Source organism: Equus przewalskii, chromosome X (assembly GCF_037783145.1).
Source record: "Equus przewalskii isolate Varuska chromosome X, EquPr2, whole genome shotgun sequence".
NCBI classification, from domain to species: Eukaryota; Metazoa; Chordata; class Mammalia; order Perissodactyla; family Equidae; genus Equus; species Equus przewalskii.
In genome coordinates this window covers 800,631-819,835 of record NC_091863.1, presented here as the reverse complement: position 1 = coordinate 819,835, position 19,205 = coordinate 800,631, and the positions used below count along the sequence as shown (strand labels likewise).

General features: G+C 55.0%; 2 long non-coding RNA genes across 2 annotated transcripts in view; one reads left to right on the top strand and one right to left on the bottom strand.

Moving 5' to 3' along the window:
* Window positions 1-24: 24 nt before the first annotated feature.
* LOC139080854 (uncharacterized) overlaps window positions 25-19,205 on the bottom strand; it is a 21,721-nt gene continuing 2,540 nt past the window's right edge. Inside the window, exon 3 of the long non-coding RNA XR_011535678.1 lies at window positions 25-4,176. This is a non-coding gene — a long non-coding RNA (uncharacterized lncRNA). The remainder of the gene's footprint in view (window positions 4,177-19,205) is intronic.
* The window catches only part of LOC139080852 (uncharacterized), a 14,886-nt gene continuing 12,976 nt past the window's right edge, over window positions 17,296-19,205 (top strand). The window contains exon 1 of the long non-coding RNA XR_011535676.1: window positions 17,296-17,956. This is a non-coding gene — a long non-coding RNA (uncharacterized lncRNA). The remainder of the gene's footprint in view (window positions 17,957-19,205) is intronic.

The window sequence follows — 19,205 nt, the reverse complement described above, 5'->3', positions numbered from 1 at the left end:
CCCTCCCTAATTTGCTCCCTTCCTCCCTCATCATTCCCTCCCTCTCTCTCTCTCTCTCTCTCTGCATCCCTCCTTCCAAGCACATGGATCTCTAGAACAATCTGAAGACATCTGTGTAGCGATGAACCTGCCTGTAATATTGTCATCCATGCCATAGCCTTGCCTACTACTATGTAGCCAGATTACCATGAATCCAGAGGGCAGAGTCTTGACAGCAAGATGGGGAAGCTGGAGCCACACATCTTTAGGGATGTTCTGGGATCTTTCCTTTCTCTCTCATCCCATAGAAGACTATGAGGGAGAGCATCGCTTCTGTTGTTTATCAGCTCAGTTTGCTACTGGCCTCTGCACAAGGTCTTAAGAGAACCTCAGGCAAGAATCTATGGAAAGCCCTTAATCCAGAACCCAGCACAAGTTAGGGCCTCAGAACTCGTTAGTTACAAATACCCATTATCTCAAAATCCATTGAAGAGCTTTCTCTGCCCTGCACAATATCAAAAGGGGGAAATTGCATATTGCAACGTTTAGCCACACAAATGCTATTTCCCATCGTGCAAAATCAATCCCAGAAAGCAAAGGCCGAGTCTGACGTCTCCTTGAAAGAAGCACATGCTTTTGTGGGATGCCCCTGCATCAACCAGGGTCCCAGACAACCTTCCGGTTATTTGTCTGTTTGCTCCATCCCTCTCCTGTCTCCCAGGCTAGAATAGTCCCAACGTGCTTCTCGTTGCTTTTCCCTTCTTGTCATTTAGAAAGCACGATGGTCCCAAGCAGACCAGCGAGACTTAGGGGGGATGACGCGTGAGGCAGCTGGATGGCTCACCTCGTACCCAGGATGGCCTGTCCCTGAATGCGAGGGAGAGACAGGAGTAGCTTCCATCTCCTTCCTCTTGGACCCGGAAGGGCAGGAGATGAGAGGTGTTTACGAGATGCCAAGCAGAATCCGGTCACACAAGAAACGGAGCTAGACGCGGGAGCTTAGAGGGTGTCAAGTCTACGCAGGGGTGCCAGCAAGGGAAACTAAAGCCAGCTCACCCCCAGGATGTCCTGGTTGCAAGCCTAGACAAGAAATTCTGCGTGCAGCTGCTGAGCACCCAGGAAGACAAAAGCAGAGCAGGGAGGCACAGCGTGAACCCACTGACTTATGTGGAAAACGCCCATCCTCTCACACACCTGGAGACTAAATTCTGAATCTCTTTGTGAGTTTAAAAAAAACCATGCTATTCGACACGCCATGAGCTTCTTGCAGCAAGAATAATGAGCTACACAGACCCGCCTTTGTCTACGTCTGTCAGTGGGTTCACACCCTCTGTGCCCCCCGGCCTTTGGGGCCCCCGATTCTGGGATCTTGAACACTGATGCAGAGTGGACCTTACTGCGTGGAGGGCCAAGAGGATTTGCAAGCTTAAGTGGGCGGCGTCCCACGACCCTTGGGGAAGTCATCATGATGATGGAAGTCATCATAACGATGGAAGTTATCACGTTGAAATAATCAGCAGCTTGCTAAACCAAATTCAGGGAGTGGAAGGAAACAGAACCCCGCGTGGAGTGTAGCCGGCTGAAGAATGCCCCCCAAGAGGTCCACACCCTGATCCCAGAACCTCTGCATATGTTGCATCACGTGGCAGAGGGGAATTCACACGGCGCATGGAATTGAGGTTGCTGACCCGCTGAGCCCGAGCTGGGGAGACGATCCTGGATCATTTAGGGGGGCCCGATGGAATCACAGGGGTCCTTAGAAGCCAAAGAGGGAGGCAGGTGGGGTCAGAGTCAGAGCGAGATTTTCAAGATGCCGCCTTGCTGGCTCTGAAGACGGAAGAAGCAGCCGCCAGGAGCCAAGGCTCGCAGGAGCCTCCGAACCCTAGAAAAAGGAGGAACAGGAATTCTCCCCCTGGAGCCTCCAGTTGGAACCAGCCCAGCTGAGACCTCGATTTTAACCCAGGGAGACCCCATTCGGACATGCGAGCTCCAGAACTGTCAGAGGACAGATCGGCATGGTTTCAAGTCCCTATAAGTAGCGGTAACTGCAGGCAACGTGCATTGACGAGAGGGTGCAGGCACGGCCGTGGACTCCTGCGGTCCGGCACGGGTGCGCCCACGGGTGTGGGTCCAGCTGAGAACCCCACTGAACACCGACGGGGCTGCACAGGTCAGCAAAACTCAGCTAGACCCCCAACCTCACGCCGCTTCGATTCCCGTGGAGGAGGCCGCCGTGGACCGAATCTCCAACAGGGCGTGCAGTTGCCTCTGTGTGACCAGCAGCGACGGGCGGCCGGGGTTCTGGGTGCTTCCAAAAGGGACAGCTGGGGGTCCGACGGGGGCCCGAGTGGGGATCAGAGGGGTGTCCCAGGTGGAGAAGTAACAGTTGAGCCGATGGCTCAAGAATGAGGAGGCATGAAAGGCTCAAAGAGGGGGCGGAAGGGAGTTTGGGGAGGCAGGACTTGCCCGTGCAAAGGTCCTGTGTGGACGGGACCGAGGATGGCTGTGGGGCTAAGAGTGGAGAAGAAGAGGCCGTGTGTGGTGACGTTGAGCAGATGGAGGCCATCCTTGCTTTCCATTCTACCATCTCCCTCTTTGCTGCTCCCAAGGGCCCCCTCCCGCCACCCAGCTGCCCAGCTCGGTGCCCTTGGCTCCGGGTGTCACACTGCTGTTGCTCCTGTCCCCATCGCTCACGTCCTTCCCTTGAGCATCTCAGCGCGAAGTTCATTTTTCCCATCAGAGAAGCGGACGCTCCTACAGACAACCGGGAAAACCAAAGGCAGACCCGAAAAGGAGAACGACCCCTCAAATTTGCCCTTGGCGGGAAACCCGGGATCTTGCCGGCACCCATCTCCTTGACGGTTAGCTTCTCCCCTTGTGGGTTAAGTTGCTTAGACCGGATCCCATGGCAGCTTTCCCTTCATGTGGACAGGGCGCCCTCTCTCACTTGGAGGCTCCAGGGCCTGTCCCCAAATCTCTCTACGGTCCCCCCACTGCAAGGACACACCCCTTCTGCACACCTGCTGCCCTCGGGAGTCACCACCTTCCTGCAACGTGGTGCATGTGGCCCCGGCCCCACAGGTCAGCGCCTCCCCTCTGGCTCTGGATCCCATAATCGTCCAGACCCCACGGGGTTGGCTAAAGACTGGACCCCAAACACACCCTGGAGCCTTCCACGACCAAAGGGGGGCTTTGTACATGGGATTAAGTTAAGGATCTCGAGATGGGAAGATAATTCTAGATTTTCATCTGTGGAATCCCAAGATTCCTGACAAGAGAGGGCGAGCTGACCAGAGAAAAAGGGAGCTGGGCGGATGGAAGCAGAGGGCCGAGTGACGGCTTCGAAGACGGGGCAAGGAGCCACGAGCCAAGGAAGCCAGGTGGCTTCTGGGAGCCGGGAAAGGCAAGCAACGCCTTCTTCTCTAGCGACGTCGGGGAGAGAGAGAGCGTGGCCCTGCCAACATCCGAATCGCCGTCTGTGAAACCCATTGCAGACTTCCGGCCTCCAAAAAATCGAAGACGACGCGTCTGTCTTGTGGAAAGCGTTGGGGAACGGTGACAGCAGCACCAGGAAATGAATCCGCTGCCTCCTCCGTGCTTCTTCCTCTGCCCACTGTGTGCCGAGGCCCGCTCCACTTCCAAAGGCGTTTGCGGTCCTTGAGCGGCATGCCCAGCGCCACCCTGAGGGGTGGGCTTAACCACGCAAGATTTGTTTGGACTCTGTTGCTAACCGATATTGCGTCTTGATGGACCCACGCGGCCATTCGGCCCAAACGCCAGTCAGCTCAGGACACAGAGCATCATGGGAGTTTCACCCACCACCGGGGAAACTGATGCTGAGGTTTCACCCAACACCAAATACGTCCGAATCTCAGGGCAGGGGGGCGGCCCGACTCCGGTGTTTCTTAAGCCCCCCGGGTGATTCCATCCAGCAGGCAGGGCTGAGTCCACGGGAGCCTGCAGAATCGCTCACAGGTTTGCAAGAATAATTCAGACAGCAGAGCCCCGCCCCGACCTGGGAGCCCGAAGTCGGTCGTGACCCCCCAATCACCTCTGCCGCTTTCCAGTTGGACGCATCGCTCGCTCTTAGGCACGGGTGGGGCGCCTGGGGCCCCGTTGACCAGGGCATTCCGGTTTCCCTACGACTCAGCCGTCACTTCCGAGGAGCCTCCCTCTGACCTGGGAGCCTCAGGGCACCTGCAGAAGCAGCAGAGAGGGAGTTTTAAGTGCTTATAAATGAATAGAATTGGAGGGGGTCTCATTTGAGCTACAGGACACTAAGTAAAGATTCCTTCTTGAGCTGATCAAAAAAAAAGATAACACATGCACCCCTATGTTCATCACACTGCACCATAGCCAAGACGTGGAAGCAACGCGAGCGCCCGGTGACTGATGAATGCATAAAGAAGACGTGGTATATATACACGATGGAATACTACTCAGCCCTAAAAAAGGCAAAACCTTCCCATTTGCAACGACATGGATGGACCTGGAGGGAATTATGCTGAGCGAAATAAGCCAGACTGAGAAAGACAAACACCACATCATTTCACTCATGTGTGGAATATGAATAAACACATAGACAAAGAAAATAGTTCAGTGGTTACCAGGGGAAGTGGGGTTGATGGGGAGCACTTATGTGGTGACAGTCAAGAAATAACGTACAACCGAAACCTCACATTGATGTAAACTATTATGAACTCAATAAAATAAATTTTTTAAAAAAAAGACGCCTTACAAGAAAAGGATGGTGTACTCAACTAAATTCGAGGCTCCCGGGAGAGTGGCTTATTAATCCCGTCCACGCTGGAGCCACAGAGAGACGGCATCCACACCGCTGGGTCCCACGGAGCAGCTCCGGACTGCGGTAACATTCACCCCCCCCACGGCCAACCTCACGGGGACTCTCCGGGTAGAACTCCCACCGCCAGAGACACTCGCAACACCGTAGGCCGCGGCTCCATGCAACCGTCCTAGTGACAGCAGCACGCCAGCGTCTCCCGGGAGCGTGCCGACGGATCAGCGGGTAGAGCCGGGACCCTTCTAAGTAAACATCTGCACCGTTATTTCCTTCAATGAGTCGACTAATCGGATGTTTTCGGGTGAGAAATCTCGCCATCCTCTGCTCACGCACACACAGCAGAGCACAGAATGAATTATTCCACTTGCATCTGACACAAAGGGCTTTTTTTTTTTTTTTTTTAACCCTTTTGGAACGGACCTCCAAGGACTAACAGATGCATATCATCAAGGGGATGGGGACGGAGAATTGTGAAAAAAAAAAAAATCACACAAAATAAACAAAAATGCATATGCGCGGGCGCATGTTTGCACATTCGTCTCCAGAGCGGCCAGCTGTCCCGAGGCAGCGAACCCAACTCTGCTACGCGGAGACGGAGGGACACGCGTGAGCCGCACACGTCCGGGCTCCAGGACATCTAATTTCATACCCGCCTGAATTCCACAATAGCAGTTAAAGCGCACCGATCCCTCAGACTTACGGGGTTGCCTGTTTACCAACGATTATTTGTCTCCACAAATTTCTATAACATTCACGCGACATTTGATTTTGGACCTTTGTGTCTGAGAGTGGATGCTTTTTGGGAGATATAGCTGAATCCAGAATCAAATTATCACATTTCCGTTACTCTCAAGTTGTGTGTGTGTGTGTGTGTGTGTGTGTGTGTATTAAACCCTATTGCAAGGATTTAAAACACCTTGCAATAGAACTTCATAAATAACCCCGGCTCGCTCTTTCTGTTGGCACTGGAGGGGGGAAGCGAGGAGCATTGTAGGAAAGTCTTCTTTGTTTAGATTCTGCAGTGACGGAAAGGAATAGGGCGCGATGGATAAGCAATTTTGTACATGTTTCAGAAAGTTTTATCCACCCAGGGAAAAAAAAAAAAAACAACAAACAACCAGGCAGGCATTTAAAACTCCAATTCACCCAAGAAAATATCTGACTCATGATTCAGGCATTGGCCCAAGCAGAAAAAGCTAAGTAATTTTACGAGGTAGGCTATGCATTTCTAATAGATATGAAACCTTTTAACTTTTTTTGGGGGGGGGGGTCAATTTTCCTGCTAGCAAAACCGCCACAGATAGAATTTGGGGCATACCATTTTTTGTAAGCCATCACGTCTTCTGCAAACAATTCCATGAACATCTTGTACAATAAGGATTTTATAAGGAACAGAGAAATATCAGGAGATGAAGAAATACACAGAGGTCCCTGTTGGACCAGACTGGTGGGTAGATGCATCTTCTCCCCTCCCCAGACTCTCTCCAGCCAAATTCGTCTGCCCAGGATCTCAAGGAACCTAGATGACTCGACCAGCTAATAGCCCCTCCCAGGTGGCTGTATATACTGACCGCAAGAGTCTGAACAGCTCTGATTATCTTCCTGAATCTTTTTTTTTTTTTTTTTTTTTTGCTGAGGAAGATTAGCCCTGAGCTAACATCTGTGCCAGTCTTCCTCTGCTCTGCATGTGGGTCACTGCCACAGCATGGCTGACGAGTGGTGTAGGTCCACACCCGGGATCGAACCCATGAACCCTGTTGCTGAAGCAGAGGGTGCCAAACTTAAGCACTATGCCATGGGGCCGGCCCCTTATCTTCTAAACCTCTGATGCATCTGTTGAGGGACATGGTTGTGGCCCTCTCATTGGGTTTGGGGAGGATTCAATGAAATCTACTCAAAAAGCGTGGTACTCAGAGGATTGGTTATGAATGTTAAGTACCATTCTTCTTCTCTGAATGTAATGTATGAGCCCAGTTAGTTCTGGAGGACACTAGGAGCCTTTACCACCTGGAGAGCTGGCTCAGCTCTGGGCTCCCAAGTAGTCGGCCTTTGGGTTGAGAGTCTATGTTCGTGAATATCCCTTCAGCTCTCCCAGTGTGGTGGTCCTCTGTCCCTCCATCTATCTATGTGTCTGTCTATTTACCTATTTATCTATCCATCCATCCATCCATCCATCCATCCATCCATCCATCTATCCATCCATCCATCCATCCATCCATCCATCCATCTATCCATCCATCCATCTATCCATCCATCCATCCATCCATCCATCCATCCATCCATCCATCCATCTATCCATCCATCCATCCATCCATCCATCCATCCATCCATCCACACAGCTCTATCATCTATCATCTATCTACCTACCTACCTATCTGTCTATATTTATTAATTTATTGACCACAAATAACACGGATGAGACTAATTCACAAATTTTCTGGGAGTAAATCTCAAGTTGTTCTCAAACCCAAACAAGAAGGGCCTCCTCTCCTTTGATGAAAGAGCAGAGTCTGCCTTGCAAGGCAAATTGTCTCACAGAATAAGGACCAGAGGAAAGAAGAAAATTCCCTTGGCCAAGGTGGGAGGCAGCAAGAGCGTTTGCTTAAAAGAAGAGTTTTAAATCATTTGCATGAGTGTGTGGTCTTTTCGGCCCAATGTTCTCCATACCTTTTTCTTAAAATGGAATTCGAGACTAATGGAACGAGGAAGCTCTGGGAGGCTGGCTCTGTTTGCGAGCCCTCCCCCTGGGAGGGGTGTCCTGTCTGACTCCCTTCTTCATGGAAAGAGAAGACTCAGATTCCAGCCCCGAAGTCAACGTTTAATGCAAATTGTACCATTTAGTTAATATATTACTTGAATAATCACAAAATAAAATTCAATCAATAGCCAGCCATCCTGGCCAGAGGCAAGCTGAGCCACTGTCTCCTCTTTGCTCCCCAATCAGTGTCTCTTGACTGTTTGCATTTTTAATATCATGGAAATCACCTCAATATTTTTAGGGGCTAATGAGAAGTCAAGAGTTTCTTTATATTTTTAATATAAAAGAGAACATCTTCTGCCCCTGGGAAAATATTTATGAGAAACATAACTGAATGAAGAACCAGCTTTCCTTTTCATGTTCCCTCTGAGCAACAGATCCGCCCATTAGTTCTGAGCGCCGACTCATGAAATATTTAAAGCCGCCGTCATGTAGAGATTTACCTGCCCGACATGTTTCGAGAAGCTGGAAAAAAGTGGAGGGTAGGTTGCATCCTTCTACACATCCGTGGCATGAGGACGTCTGCCCGGATTAGAGATGCTTGGAATGTGGCTGACTCCACGTGGTCCGGGAACGTTGTCGAGAACACTTGCAACTCGGAAGGTCTAGACTTCCCAACTCCACCTTTTCCCCCGCTTCCGTGGTGTCCTGGCCCCTTGGAGAGCTGGCCTGAGCAGGTGTCGTTGATTCCAGATGACCAAGTTGCCCAACTGCTGTGCACAGAGGAAAGGACGGGCCCCTGGGCGTGTCCTAAATTGGAGCCAGTCACAAACATGAACTCCAACAAGCCAACCAAAGAAAACACCATGACAATCGTGCAGTTTTCCTAGATTTTGGCCACAGGTGTGCCATCGGTCAGAATGCAAAGGACAGATGACAGGGAAATCCTGAGGGTTCTTCCCAGGAACACACATGGTAAAATTCCATAGACGCTGCCTCTGAGTCATGTGGAATCTTTAGCTTCTGAGAGTGGGGTTGGGGGGGGATGAAGGGAGGGTGGGATGGAGAGATTGGTGATGGGTAGATAGATAGATACATGGATAGATGGATGAATGAATGATGGATGGATAAATAGATGATAGACAGATGGATAAATAGATATAGATGCATGGATGGATGGGTGGATGGATGGATGAATGGAGGGAGGGAGCTATGGAGAGAGAGATGATAGATAGATGATAGATAGATAGATAGAGATGCATGAATGGGTGGATGGATTGATGGATGGATGGATGGATGGATGGATGGATGGATAGATGGATGGATGGATAGATGGATGGATAGATGGATGGATAGATGGATGGATAGATGGACGGATGGATGGATAGTCTCTGAGGAGGACACTGTCCTTGGATTCAGGGCCGCCTCCTCCAGGAAGCCCTCCTCTCCATCCTTGATTCAGGGCCGCCTCCTCCAGGAAGCCCTCCTCTCCATCCTTGATTCAGGGCCGCCTCCTCCAGGAAGCCCTCCTCTCCATCCTTGATTCAGGGCCGCCTCCTCCAGGAAGCCCTCCTCTCCATCCTTGATTCAGGGCCGCCTCCTCCAGGAAGCCCTCCTCTCCATCCTTGATTCAGGGCCGCCTCCTCCAGGAAGCCCTCCTCCCCATCCTTCCCTTCATCACAGCTGCAAAGACCCTGTTTCCTAATGAGGTTTAATTCCTAGCCCCCACGCCCCCATAAACTCCTCGTGCTTCAATCATGTCTCAGGGTCTGCTTCTGGCAGGATCCAAACTATGACACCCGTCCCCCCCTCCTGGGCAAGTGAACCATCCCTTCATCTCAAGCTCCAGGCGGCTCCCGGCAGAGTCTGGCTGATGGCGTCCCCACCAGACATCCCTCTGCCCTCAAACCCCCGAACGGAATCGGCTCCTTGCAATCTTGGCTTTCTGTGCTTGCAGAAAAAAAAAAAAAAAAACCCACTAAAAGGTTACTTGTAAATGACATTCTGGGAAGCCCCGCACATCCCATTTTCGATCTCCCGGGCCGTCACGGCAAAGTGCACGGAGATGGTGAGCTCCGTGCCGACCTCACGGTCACGCCCCTTCCTGAATCCAGTGCCTGCATTCTCATGAGTCACCTTCCACCCCCTACACGACGGTCACGGGGAAATAAAAGAGAAGGAGATGAGGAAGTCACGCTCAGCTTTGCATTTTTATTCTAGAGGCTCGGAATGGGGGCCCAGATAACGCGTTTAGCATCCCAAATTATGGGCGAGCGCATTTCCCATCTCCTTAAGGCACCGCACGCCACCGAGGGGCTTCCAGGAACCCCAGCAGCCTTGGAATGACCCCACAGCTTAGCACACATCCACATTTACATCTCCCCCAATGGGAAATAATAGGCGCGCGTGTCCTTTTGAAGACGGAGTTAGTGACCTTCTTTCCCTGCGATGCTCAGGATCATTTGCTAAACAGACAGGGACTGTCACCCCTCTTAATTCCTTTTAGGCAAGAGGGAGGCTCGGCTGGTGACAAACAGGCCCCATAAAATCGGGACACCTCGGGGACAGAGGCGATGATTCGGCAAGCGCGGGCCAGGGTCCCCCAACATCCACCCGTGAGGTTTCTCTACGTCCGGATGGGACAGAACGCCTGCCTCGCATCCTCGCTTCGGGACGGAACCCGCGGGAACTCGCCCCCTCGGGAGGAGGGCCCCAAAGCCCAGAAGCGAAGTCCGTGATCCATCAATGGAACACGGCTGTCACTCACAGCGTGAAACGGACGCTGGTTCACCACCCTCCTCGAAAGAAGACACCTCGACCCGGACGTACGACTCTGCTTGAAGTCTCGTCACGATGAATGAAAACCAAGACGGATCGCAGAATCTCAGAAAACACCCTTAACACTCAAGACTCGAGGCAAACCGCCTAAACGTCCATCGACGGATGAATGGATCCAGAAAACGTTGTCCGTACGGACAGTGGAATATTACGCAGCCTGAAAACGTAAGGGGACAACGTGGAGGAACCTGGAGGGAGGACATGATGCTCAGTGACCTGAGCCAGACACAGAAAGACAAATTCTGCGTGAACTCACTTATAGGTGGATCATCTGAAACGGTCAAAGTCACGGGAGCAGAGAGCAGAATGGTGGTGGACAGGGGCTGGGCGGGGAGAAACGGAGACATGCTAGTGAAAAGGCACCAACTTTTTGCTATAAGATCAATTGTTTCTGGAGATCCACCGTGCGACACCGTCCCCACAGCGAGCAATCCTGCACTGCACGCTCACCATTCGCTAAGAGCGTTCATCTCAAGTATTCTCACAAAAAAAAAAAAAAAAAAACAGAAGAAAGAAATTGGTAGCTGTTTGAGGTGACGAATATGTTAATTTAGCCTGTGAGCTTTTCACATTGTGGATCAAAACATCACGTTGCACACCCTGAAAATTTACAAGTCATATTTGTCAATTATCCGTCAATAAAATTTAAAAAAAAAAAAAAAAAAGCAAAGAAAACCCCAAAGGGAATAGCTCGCTTCACTCCGATGAACTAGGAACAGAGCGTTTTTATCTACGGAATGCCATGTGGACTCTAAAAACACTGTGACTGGCCATTTTAAACGTGCAATTCAAGGGTTTTTAGTTTATTTATAGAGCTGAGCCACTGTCCTCACAATTGAAAAAGAAACGCCGTACCATCCATTACACCATCCCTCCCAGCCTCTGACAACCACTCATCCGCTTTCTGTCTCCATGACTTTGCCTGTTCGGGACCTTTCACATCAACTGGATCACACAGGAGGTGGGCTACTGAGTCTGATTTCTCACACTGAGCATCATGTGTTCGAGGTCCATCCACGCTGTAGCTGTGTCAGGGCTCGGCTCTTTTTCATGGCTCAGTAATATTCCACTGCACGGATGGACCGGTTCTGTTCTTCCATCCGTCTGTTGATCGACACTTGCCTTGCTTCCGCTTTTTGGCTGTTGTGAATTCTGCTGCTCTGACCATTACGTATACAAGTGCACACACACACACGTTTTTTGGGGTGGACATGTTTGCATGTTTGCATGTCTCTGGGGTCCACCCCTAGGAGGAGAACTCCTGGGTTACGTGCTAAGTGTATGATGAACCTTTTGAGCAACCGTCAGACTGTTGCATATCCGCATCACTGTAATTTCGATTTAAAGGGGCTTAACGCTGCCTCCTACGTGCCACCCCACTGGGAAATGAATCCTGGCTATTCTTGTGATTTCCTCTCCTCCCTAGAGTCTCCTAAGAATTTGGGTCACGCTCCATTTTCAGGCGACTTGGAAACGGGTCCATGCAGTCTGGACACTGACGGCTTCGCTCTCCCCCTGCTGCCAGCAGCCCTTGACATCCTGGGGATGCAGGAATCCGTGCCCGGGCTGGGAACCCAGGAACCCGCAGGCCAGCCGCCCTGGACAGGCGTGGCAGAGCCAGCAGCCTGTGCACAAACTTCCTGTAGGATTTTGCGGCGCCGAGCCGTCGGCACTGGGAGCTGGCCATCTCGTCGGGGGTGGTCAGGCGCTGTGCCGCCCCTGCCGTCTGGGTGCCCCTACACCGGAGGATCAGGGGAACGTGAAATAAACATGTCACGCGTTCAGACGCTGCAGCTTCTCTGTCCCGGGAGGTGCGTTCACCGTAACGAACACAGCAGGCCGCTCGAAGCAATCTGGCCGGCTGCTTTTTTTTTTTTTTGATTGTGGGGGAAAAAGCATCCCCACCGATTTCTCTCTCCCTTTCTGCAAACCCTCCATCTCCTCTCTAAGACACCCAGCACGTCCTCACGTTTACTCTATGACAGAAGCTCAAATGCGACACTTTCTCTGCAGGCTGCATGCTCTAAAACCCTAAACCCCACTGCAACGTGGCGGGCACGAGCTCGTTGGCACCCTCTCAGCCCCGTAAGAGGAGGCAGGCGGCCACCGCACACAGGTGTGCACGCTCCTCCGTGACAGCTTCTGACACCCACCGCGGCGGTGGTGGCGGCCCGGCCCGGGGTCGGGGGTGCGACCTCTGGGACAGGCTGCGTGCGCCCTTGAGGGCCAGCAGGTGGCGCGAGCAGACAAGCGTCAACGGAACGGAAGCAGATGCTCCCCAGCACGGCTCTCCATCACCCCGAGCAGAGCCGCAACCCGGGAGCCGCGTTAGCTCCAAACACACCTGCCATCATCCTGTGGCACGATCCCGTCTTCCCCCGGATCCTTCCCAGCCCCGAAGGAAACCGCGCCACCGGGTTAGAAACCAGCCGGATGAAAACTCCGTGAGGCGGGCGTCGTCAAGACAGCAGAGGATGGTCAGAGAATGAAGAGTTGAGGACGCACGGCGTGGACGAGGGGAAACCCTTTGCAATGATGCCCCCCCACCCTCCGCGAACCCTAAAATCTGGCTCGACACTCGGAAATTTAGGGTTTGTATGGGAAGACGGGAGGTTTCAAAAATCACACGCCTGTTTGACCCGCATCTTACACCTTTTTAGAAACAGAACATACTTCTCTATTAATAGCGAATTATTTCTACAATTCGCCCCCAAGGAAGGTCTGGATTCGGCTGACTGCCCCAGCCCCCTTATTGGAAAAGGGGGATAACAGAGTCTGCCTCAAAGGGATCGACTTTACGCAAAATATTTTCGCACACAGAAAACACCGTGAAAGGGGAACTGGTTATTCCATATGGTCCATTTGGACCCCCCCCGAAAATCCCATGATCCCACCTTGTCTCACCCTGCGACCCTCCCACGTCACTTTCCATTCAGTCGATGGTCACGGATGTTGACCACGTGGGGATTCCTACATCCAAGGGCACGATCTTTATGAGAAACACGAAACGGCTTGTTAAAACCCAATGGACAAAGCCATAAGAATCTCTTCTCTCACCTGGGTTTTCCCTTAAACCACTCGGCCACGGGGCCAGCCCGGCCTCATCCATTCTTATGCTGATGGGCAAGCACCCCCATCTAAACAAAACACAACCCCGTAAAATCCCAACTGACGTTGGTTCTTGATGTCTCATCACCGAAGAGCTTTTCGATGTGAACGGAGACGCTATGCAGCTGCCTGCAGATTACAACAGATTCCACGTTCTGTAAACGTGGATCCCGACGAAGGAAAGACGATTGATGGATGATCACACTGACCTTATCGCCATTTCAGACACGGAGCATATAAATTTAAGCAGCAGGACAGCCAGGATGAGCAAACAGGACTCCTAGACATCAGCCCCACGTGGATGCTCCGAGGAACGAGGCAAATGACAGCAGCGGGTTTCACACGGCTTCCGTCAAAGCGCTCAACGTGTTTGCCCCATTCTCCATGTGGCATGAAGAAATTGGCGGTAATAATTCATCCTTCCCAAAGTGGATTTTTTTTTTTTTTTTTTTTTTTTTTGCCCCGTGAACCCAATGAAAACGAAAACAAAGTTTAAAATCGAGGCAGACCGCCGCAGACCATGGAGAGCAGGCAAGAGTGGTTCAAGGGCCACCGTCCCGGAAATAACGCCGCGAGAGTCTGCCCACGTGTTTGGGGTATTTTTATGATCCCGAAGCCGTGGGGGGACTGACCTCTCTCTGTCATTTTAAAAACTACAATGCTCCTTTCTCTATCGTTCCTACACTCGTGTCCCCGACCCAGAGTTGCTGAAATAAGGTTTTCATAAAAACACGACCTAAAGTCTGAACTCGCGAGGCGCTCTGCTAACTTAGGACCACTTTTCCAAGGCGCCGAGCTTAACGAAGCTGTCTTTTGGAGCAAAGCGGTTACCCCGAGAATTTCAGAGATGTCTCCTGGTGAAACGACCCCATTCTAAAAGGTGGATGGGCTGGATTTTATCCTTTATCTTTTGCCTAAATGAAAGCAAGCTTTTGCCTCCGTCAACACACAGACTTAACCGAATCAATCATCATGATCATCATCGTCATCAGAAAAAAAAAAAACATCAAGAAGGAAAAATAACTCTAATTTCCATCCTCCTGTGCCTCCAACCCCCTTGCACACACGCGGACCGGCCGCAGATTCAGAGGGCAGACTGACGGTTTGCAAACCGAGTTTTAGGAAAGGGAACCGTGGAATCTAGACGCCGGGGAACAGCCCACCAAGTTTCAAGGATGCTGAGGACCGGGTGGACATTCAGGAGACGAGGCCCCGAGGGCCACGGGCCCCCACAGGACAGCGACATTGTGCAGACTTTGGGCAAGGTTCCGACGACAAAATCCTATATTTTAGCGTTCAAAGCGAAGCAGAGACAGAAGCAATTATTATTGGATTACTTGAGGCCATTGAGTCAAGCCAGAGAAAGACACCGTCCAAAAACTGACAGAAAGGATGTGCAATCTTCTATATAAAACGCTGGACCGGTCCCAACTTCCTCTAGGATTGCCCTGAAGCCTCGCGGGCCATTCAGGAAAACACACACCCGTTTCCTCCACAAACCGACCTAGAGACAGCTGTTTGCCTGGGGTCCACGCCGGAGTCTCTGGTTGCCCTGCAGGGTCTGACCTGGAGTTGCAGATTGCGTTACACCCTTGGGAGGAATAAAAGGCAGCCTCCACGTGACACAGGGTTTTGGAGGAAGCCAGGGGGGTATGTGGACCAGGGGCTGAGAGCCCAGGAGGCCCAGTGCAGCTAAGCGACCCAGAAGACGGGGGCAAAGAGCCGGCTGGATCCGAGGGGGGCAGACCCGGCACCCGGTTGTGAGTTTTAATCAAGGACCGTGGCCAATACGAATGGCTCTTCCTTCTACGCGTTGCATTCTCTTCCATCCTCAGGCTGCCCGGGGAATTCGATTAAATGAAACCCACGTACAACACGCGGACACACGGGGACCAACGGGAAGGCACAGAAGCCGCCGCCGACGGGGATCTGGCAACCGCCCTGAAAACTGAGTTCCTCCTTTCACATCAGACATCAAACATCAAATTCCATTTGCTGAGCGAGAAATCGCGATGCCTCTCGGCTGGCGCCTGCCTAGGCCTCCCTACCTGGATGCTCTTTCCTGCTCTGGCCTCTGTCCTGGGCGTCCGACAGGTTCTGCCGACAAAATGAAGTTTAATGAGCAGCGTCAGAAGCTGGCTCGCCTCCCTAGGGTAGGCCTGAGTAGCAGAAACTCCTTGCATGTGTGTGTGTGTGTGTGTGTGTGTGTGTACTGGGGGAAGGGGTTTTCAAATTCTGTTATCCTTGTTTCAGCCGATGAACACCTACAGGCTGGTAAGGCAGGTGCATTTCAGAATCAGAAGCTGCAGCCGTGGAAAAAAATGCACAGCATTGCTGCCAATCACATACTGCATGGCTGAGACCCACAGTTCACTGCGCGTGTGTGTGTGTGTGTGTGTGTGTGTGCGCCTAGCATCCTCCCCCCAGCGGGAAGGGGGTCCCCTCCCTCCCACCTATGCCATCCCCGGGGTGGGGGGAGAGCCGTCGCTGGGATAGAAGCCTCGCTCAGCAGCACGAGGACCCTGAGTGCCAGATTGCTTTCTCCACACCTGCATCTCATTCCCCTAAGCTCACGCGCACCTTTCCCCTGTCTCCTCACTCAGCGGCGGTCCGAGGGGACGCCGTTTCCACCTGGCTCAGCTCACGTCTTCCTTGCACCAGGCTCTGAAGGCCACGGATGCCCAGACAAAGACTCCCCAACCCCCCCTACCCCCGGCTGCTCCTGCCTCCCAAGGCACCGGGCAATCAGGGTCGGGGGGCTCTGCAGGCTGCGTGCATTTACGCACTCTCCCTCCAGCAGCTTCTCACCCTGCACACATCAGGACTTATGTCAGGCACGGTGGACCACCCCCCCCCCCCCGCCACCCCACCCCGGCCAACTGGGGGCCACCCGAGGGGGACCCCAGAATCAGAGCGTGCTGGGCCTGAACTCTGTGTCTTTTGAGAGTGTGGGGATGGATTCTTCGTCTAGGCCCCACTTCTCCGGTCCTGCACCCCACAAACGCCTCCACCCCCCCCCCCCCCCCCCCCGGGTAGTGACTTCTTCAGGGTCCTCAGCTGGGTAGGCCGAGTCCCTCCCCTCCTCTCTGCCCACCAGCCGTCAGCTGTAAACACAGCACAGCCCGCAGGAAAGGTGTGTGTGTGTCAGGATGGGGCCAGCATCCTTCTCCTCGTGCACATGGCCCAGCGGGCAAAGGAGAGAGGGAGACACACGCATATGGGGTGGGTGGGTGGGGGTGGCCTTCCTGTCATGCAGGGCAGAAGCCTGGACCCCTGTTCCAGAAGGTCCACCCGTGCCTGCTCGGCTCTCCATCTCTTTCTCCCAGACCTGTGAGCCCCCCCCTCCACCCGCCTTATGTAAGCCCTGACTGTGGGCCCTCTGGGTCTGAACCTTTCCTCTGCTGACCCCCTGAGGTCAGCCACGAGTTGGACGCAAGCGGCAGCCCCCTCCCCTGTTCCACTGCACCCCGAGACTGAGGAGGAAGCAAGCGGCTGGCCTGTCCGTCAGCCTGCACCAAACCCCCCCCCCCCAATTCCTCTGTAATTACATCTCAGCAGCGCACCAGTGGCGGGGTGAGGGGTGGGGGCTCCGGAAAGAGGAAAGAAAGGGGAGCCCCTAAGAGGGGCCGGCATGGGGGAGAAGGACGCAGGAGACAGCCCGGCCGAGGGGGAGGTGGAGCGAGGGGCCCCGGGGCAGCGCAGAGGCGCCAGGGGTCGTGCGCCTCCCTCCGGGTCTGCGGCGGGTGCCCCCCCCCCCCCGACTCCGCGCCCCCGCCTCCGCCTCCGCCTCCGCCTCCACGCCGCCCGCCGCAGCCCCTCCCGCGCTCGCCGCCGCGCCTCCCTCCGCGCCCCCCGCCGCCCGCGGACGGCTGCGCGCTGCGCCCCGCGGGGCCGGGCTCCCACCTGTCACCGCGCGCCCGCCGCCCCCCGCCGCCGCCGCCGCCGCCCAAGTTTGCGGGGACTTGCCGGGGCGCGCCGCCTCCTCGCGCTCCGTCCGCGTCCGCGTCCTCGCCCATGGCCGCCGCCCCCGCCCGCCCGCCGCCCGCGCCCCCCGCGCCGCCCGCCCAGCCCCGCGGCCGCCGGGCCCGGTGAGCGCCAGGAGCGGGCGCCGTCCCCGGCACGGAGCACTGCGGATGCGGCGCGGGGCCGGCGCGGGGCTCCGGGCGCGCTCGGGGGTCGTGAGCGCCGCGCCCCGCGCCCCCGCGCGCCCCCCGCCCGCCCGCGCGCCCCGCCGGGGCCATGCAGTCGCTCATCTCGCCGGTGACCAAGGCGATCCTGGTGGCCCTGTTCATCTTCGCCATCCTCCTCATCCTGTACGTGATCCTCTGGTACATCTGCCGCGATGTGGACTGCGACCACGGCATCTGAGCGCCGCGGGCCCCGGGGACCACCGCGCTGAGGGCGCCCCCCGCGCCGGGCATGGGGGCTGGGCGGCCCGGCGGCGCCCCTCCCCACCCCCCTGCCCCGGGCCCCGCCGCGCGCTCGCCGCCGCCCCCTGGCCTTGACCTTCAGGGACGCACCGGGGAGAGCGGGTGAGTGAGTGCACTCCGGCGGCCGCCCTGCGGGGCGAGGGGTGGGGTGGGGTGGGGTGGGGTGGGGTGGGGGGGGGGTGCAGCCACAACTTCGCGGAGGGCGCGCGATCCGGGCACGGGACCGTCCCCGGGGTGGGCGCTGCGCCCCGGACTCCCCGCGCGGGCGCACGCGGCGGCGGGCTGCGGTGGGTGGGCGTGCAGGGGGGCCGGGCGCCGGCCTGCTGGGCCCCTCCCTGCCAGTCCCGCCCGCCGGGGCGCCTCGGGTCGGAGGACGCCGGGCTCTCCCGCCTTCGGTCGCCACCTGCACGGCGGCCAGGGGCCGAGTGGGACCGAGCTCCCGGGGACCCGGTGCTTGCCGCTCGCTGCCGGGTCCCCGACCCTTTGCCCGCGCGTCTGTGCAAGGTGAGCGCGGCGCGGGGGGCCGAGCGCATCCGCCGCAAAGGGACACCTCCAGCGAGTAATTGAAAACAGGTCGGAAGGCTGGTGCACCCACCTCCCACTCCCAGGCGCCCACCCCCCCTCCCCACCTCCCCCGAGGGGCGCAAGAGCTCGGGAAGGGGGCTTCCTCCCAGGCCCCCAGGCCCCCTGGTCCCTGCCCCGGAGGAGAGAGAAGGACGGGACCCGAATGAAGCTTTGCCCTCCATCAAGTGTGCCGAGCAAGTTTGGGACTTAAATAAATGTCTCGTGAGCAAGAAAAATGCGTCCGTCTGAACCTTCCTCTGCGAAAAAAGAACCTGTGAGGAAAAACACCGAGTTTCAGTAGGCTGTCAATTTATGCATCTGCAGAGAGCCGGGACGTCTTCCTGCCGTAATCAGGGCATCCGGGGGAATCTTTGGGTCCCGGCTGGCTCGCCTCTGCTCTGGCCAAGCTGGAGCCCTGCTTTCTGCAAATCATGTTCGTTTCTTCTCCTGCCATCCACCGTTTCCAGCCCCTGGAGGGGTTAAGCAGCCTGCAAACACGGAGACTCCTTTTCCCCCCCGGGAATCTTCCGAAACCCAAGGGGACCAGACTGTCTGATGTGGGGTGATTAGGGTTTGCGCGCCTGTGGTTTTTCCTCTCGCGGTTAAAATCGGGGGCTGAGACAGTGAGGGATTCCTCTGCGGCATGAAAGGCATGTCCCCAGGATCCAGTGTGTGAGGAGGGCAGACCCGTTTTCATGATAATCAACACGATTTGAGAGAATAGAGGAAATTTGGAGGACCCCCCCTCCCCCCCCCCCACCGCCCCGTATTCTCAGTGGGAATGCAT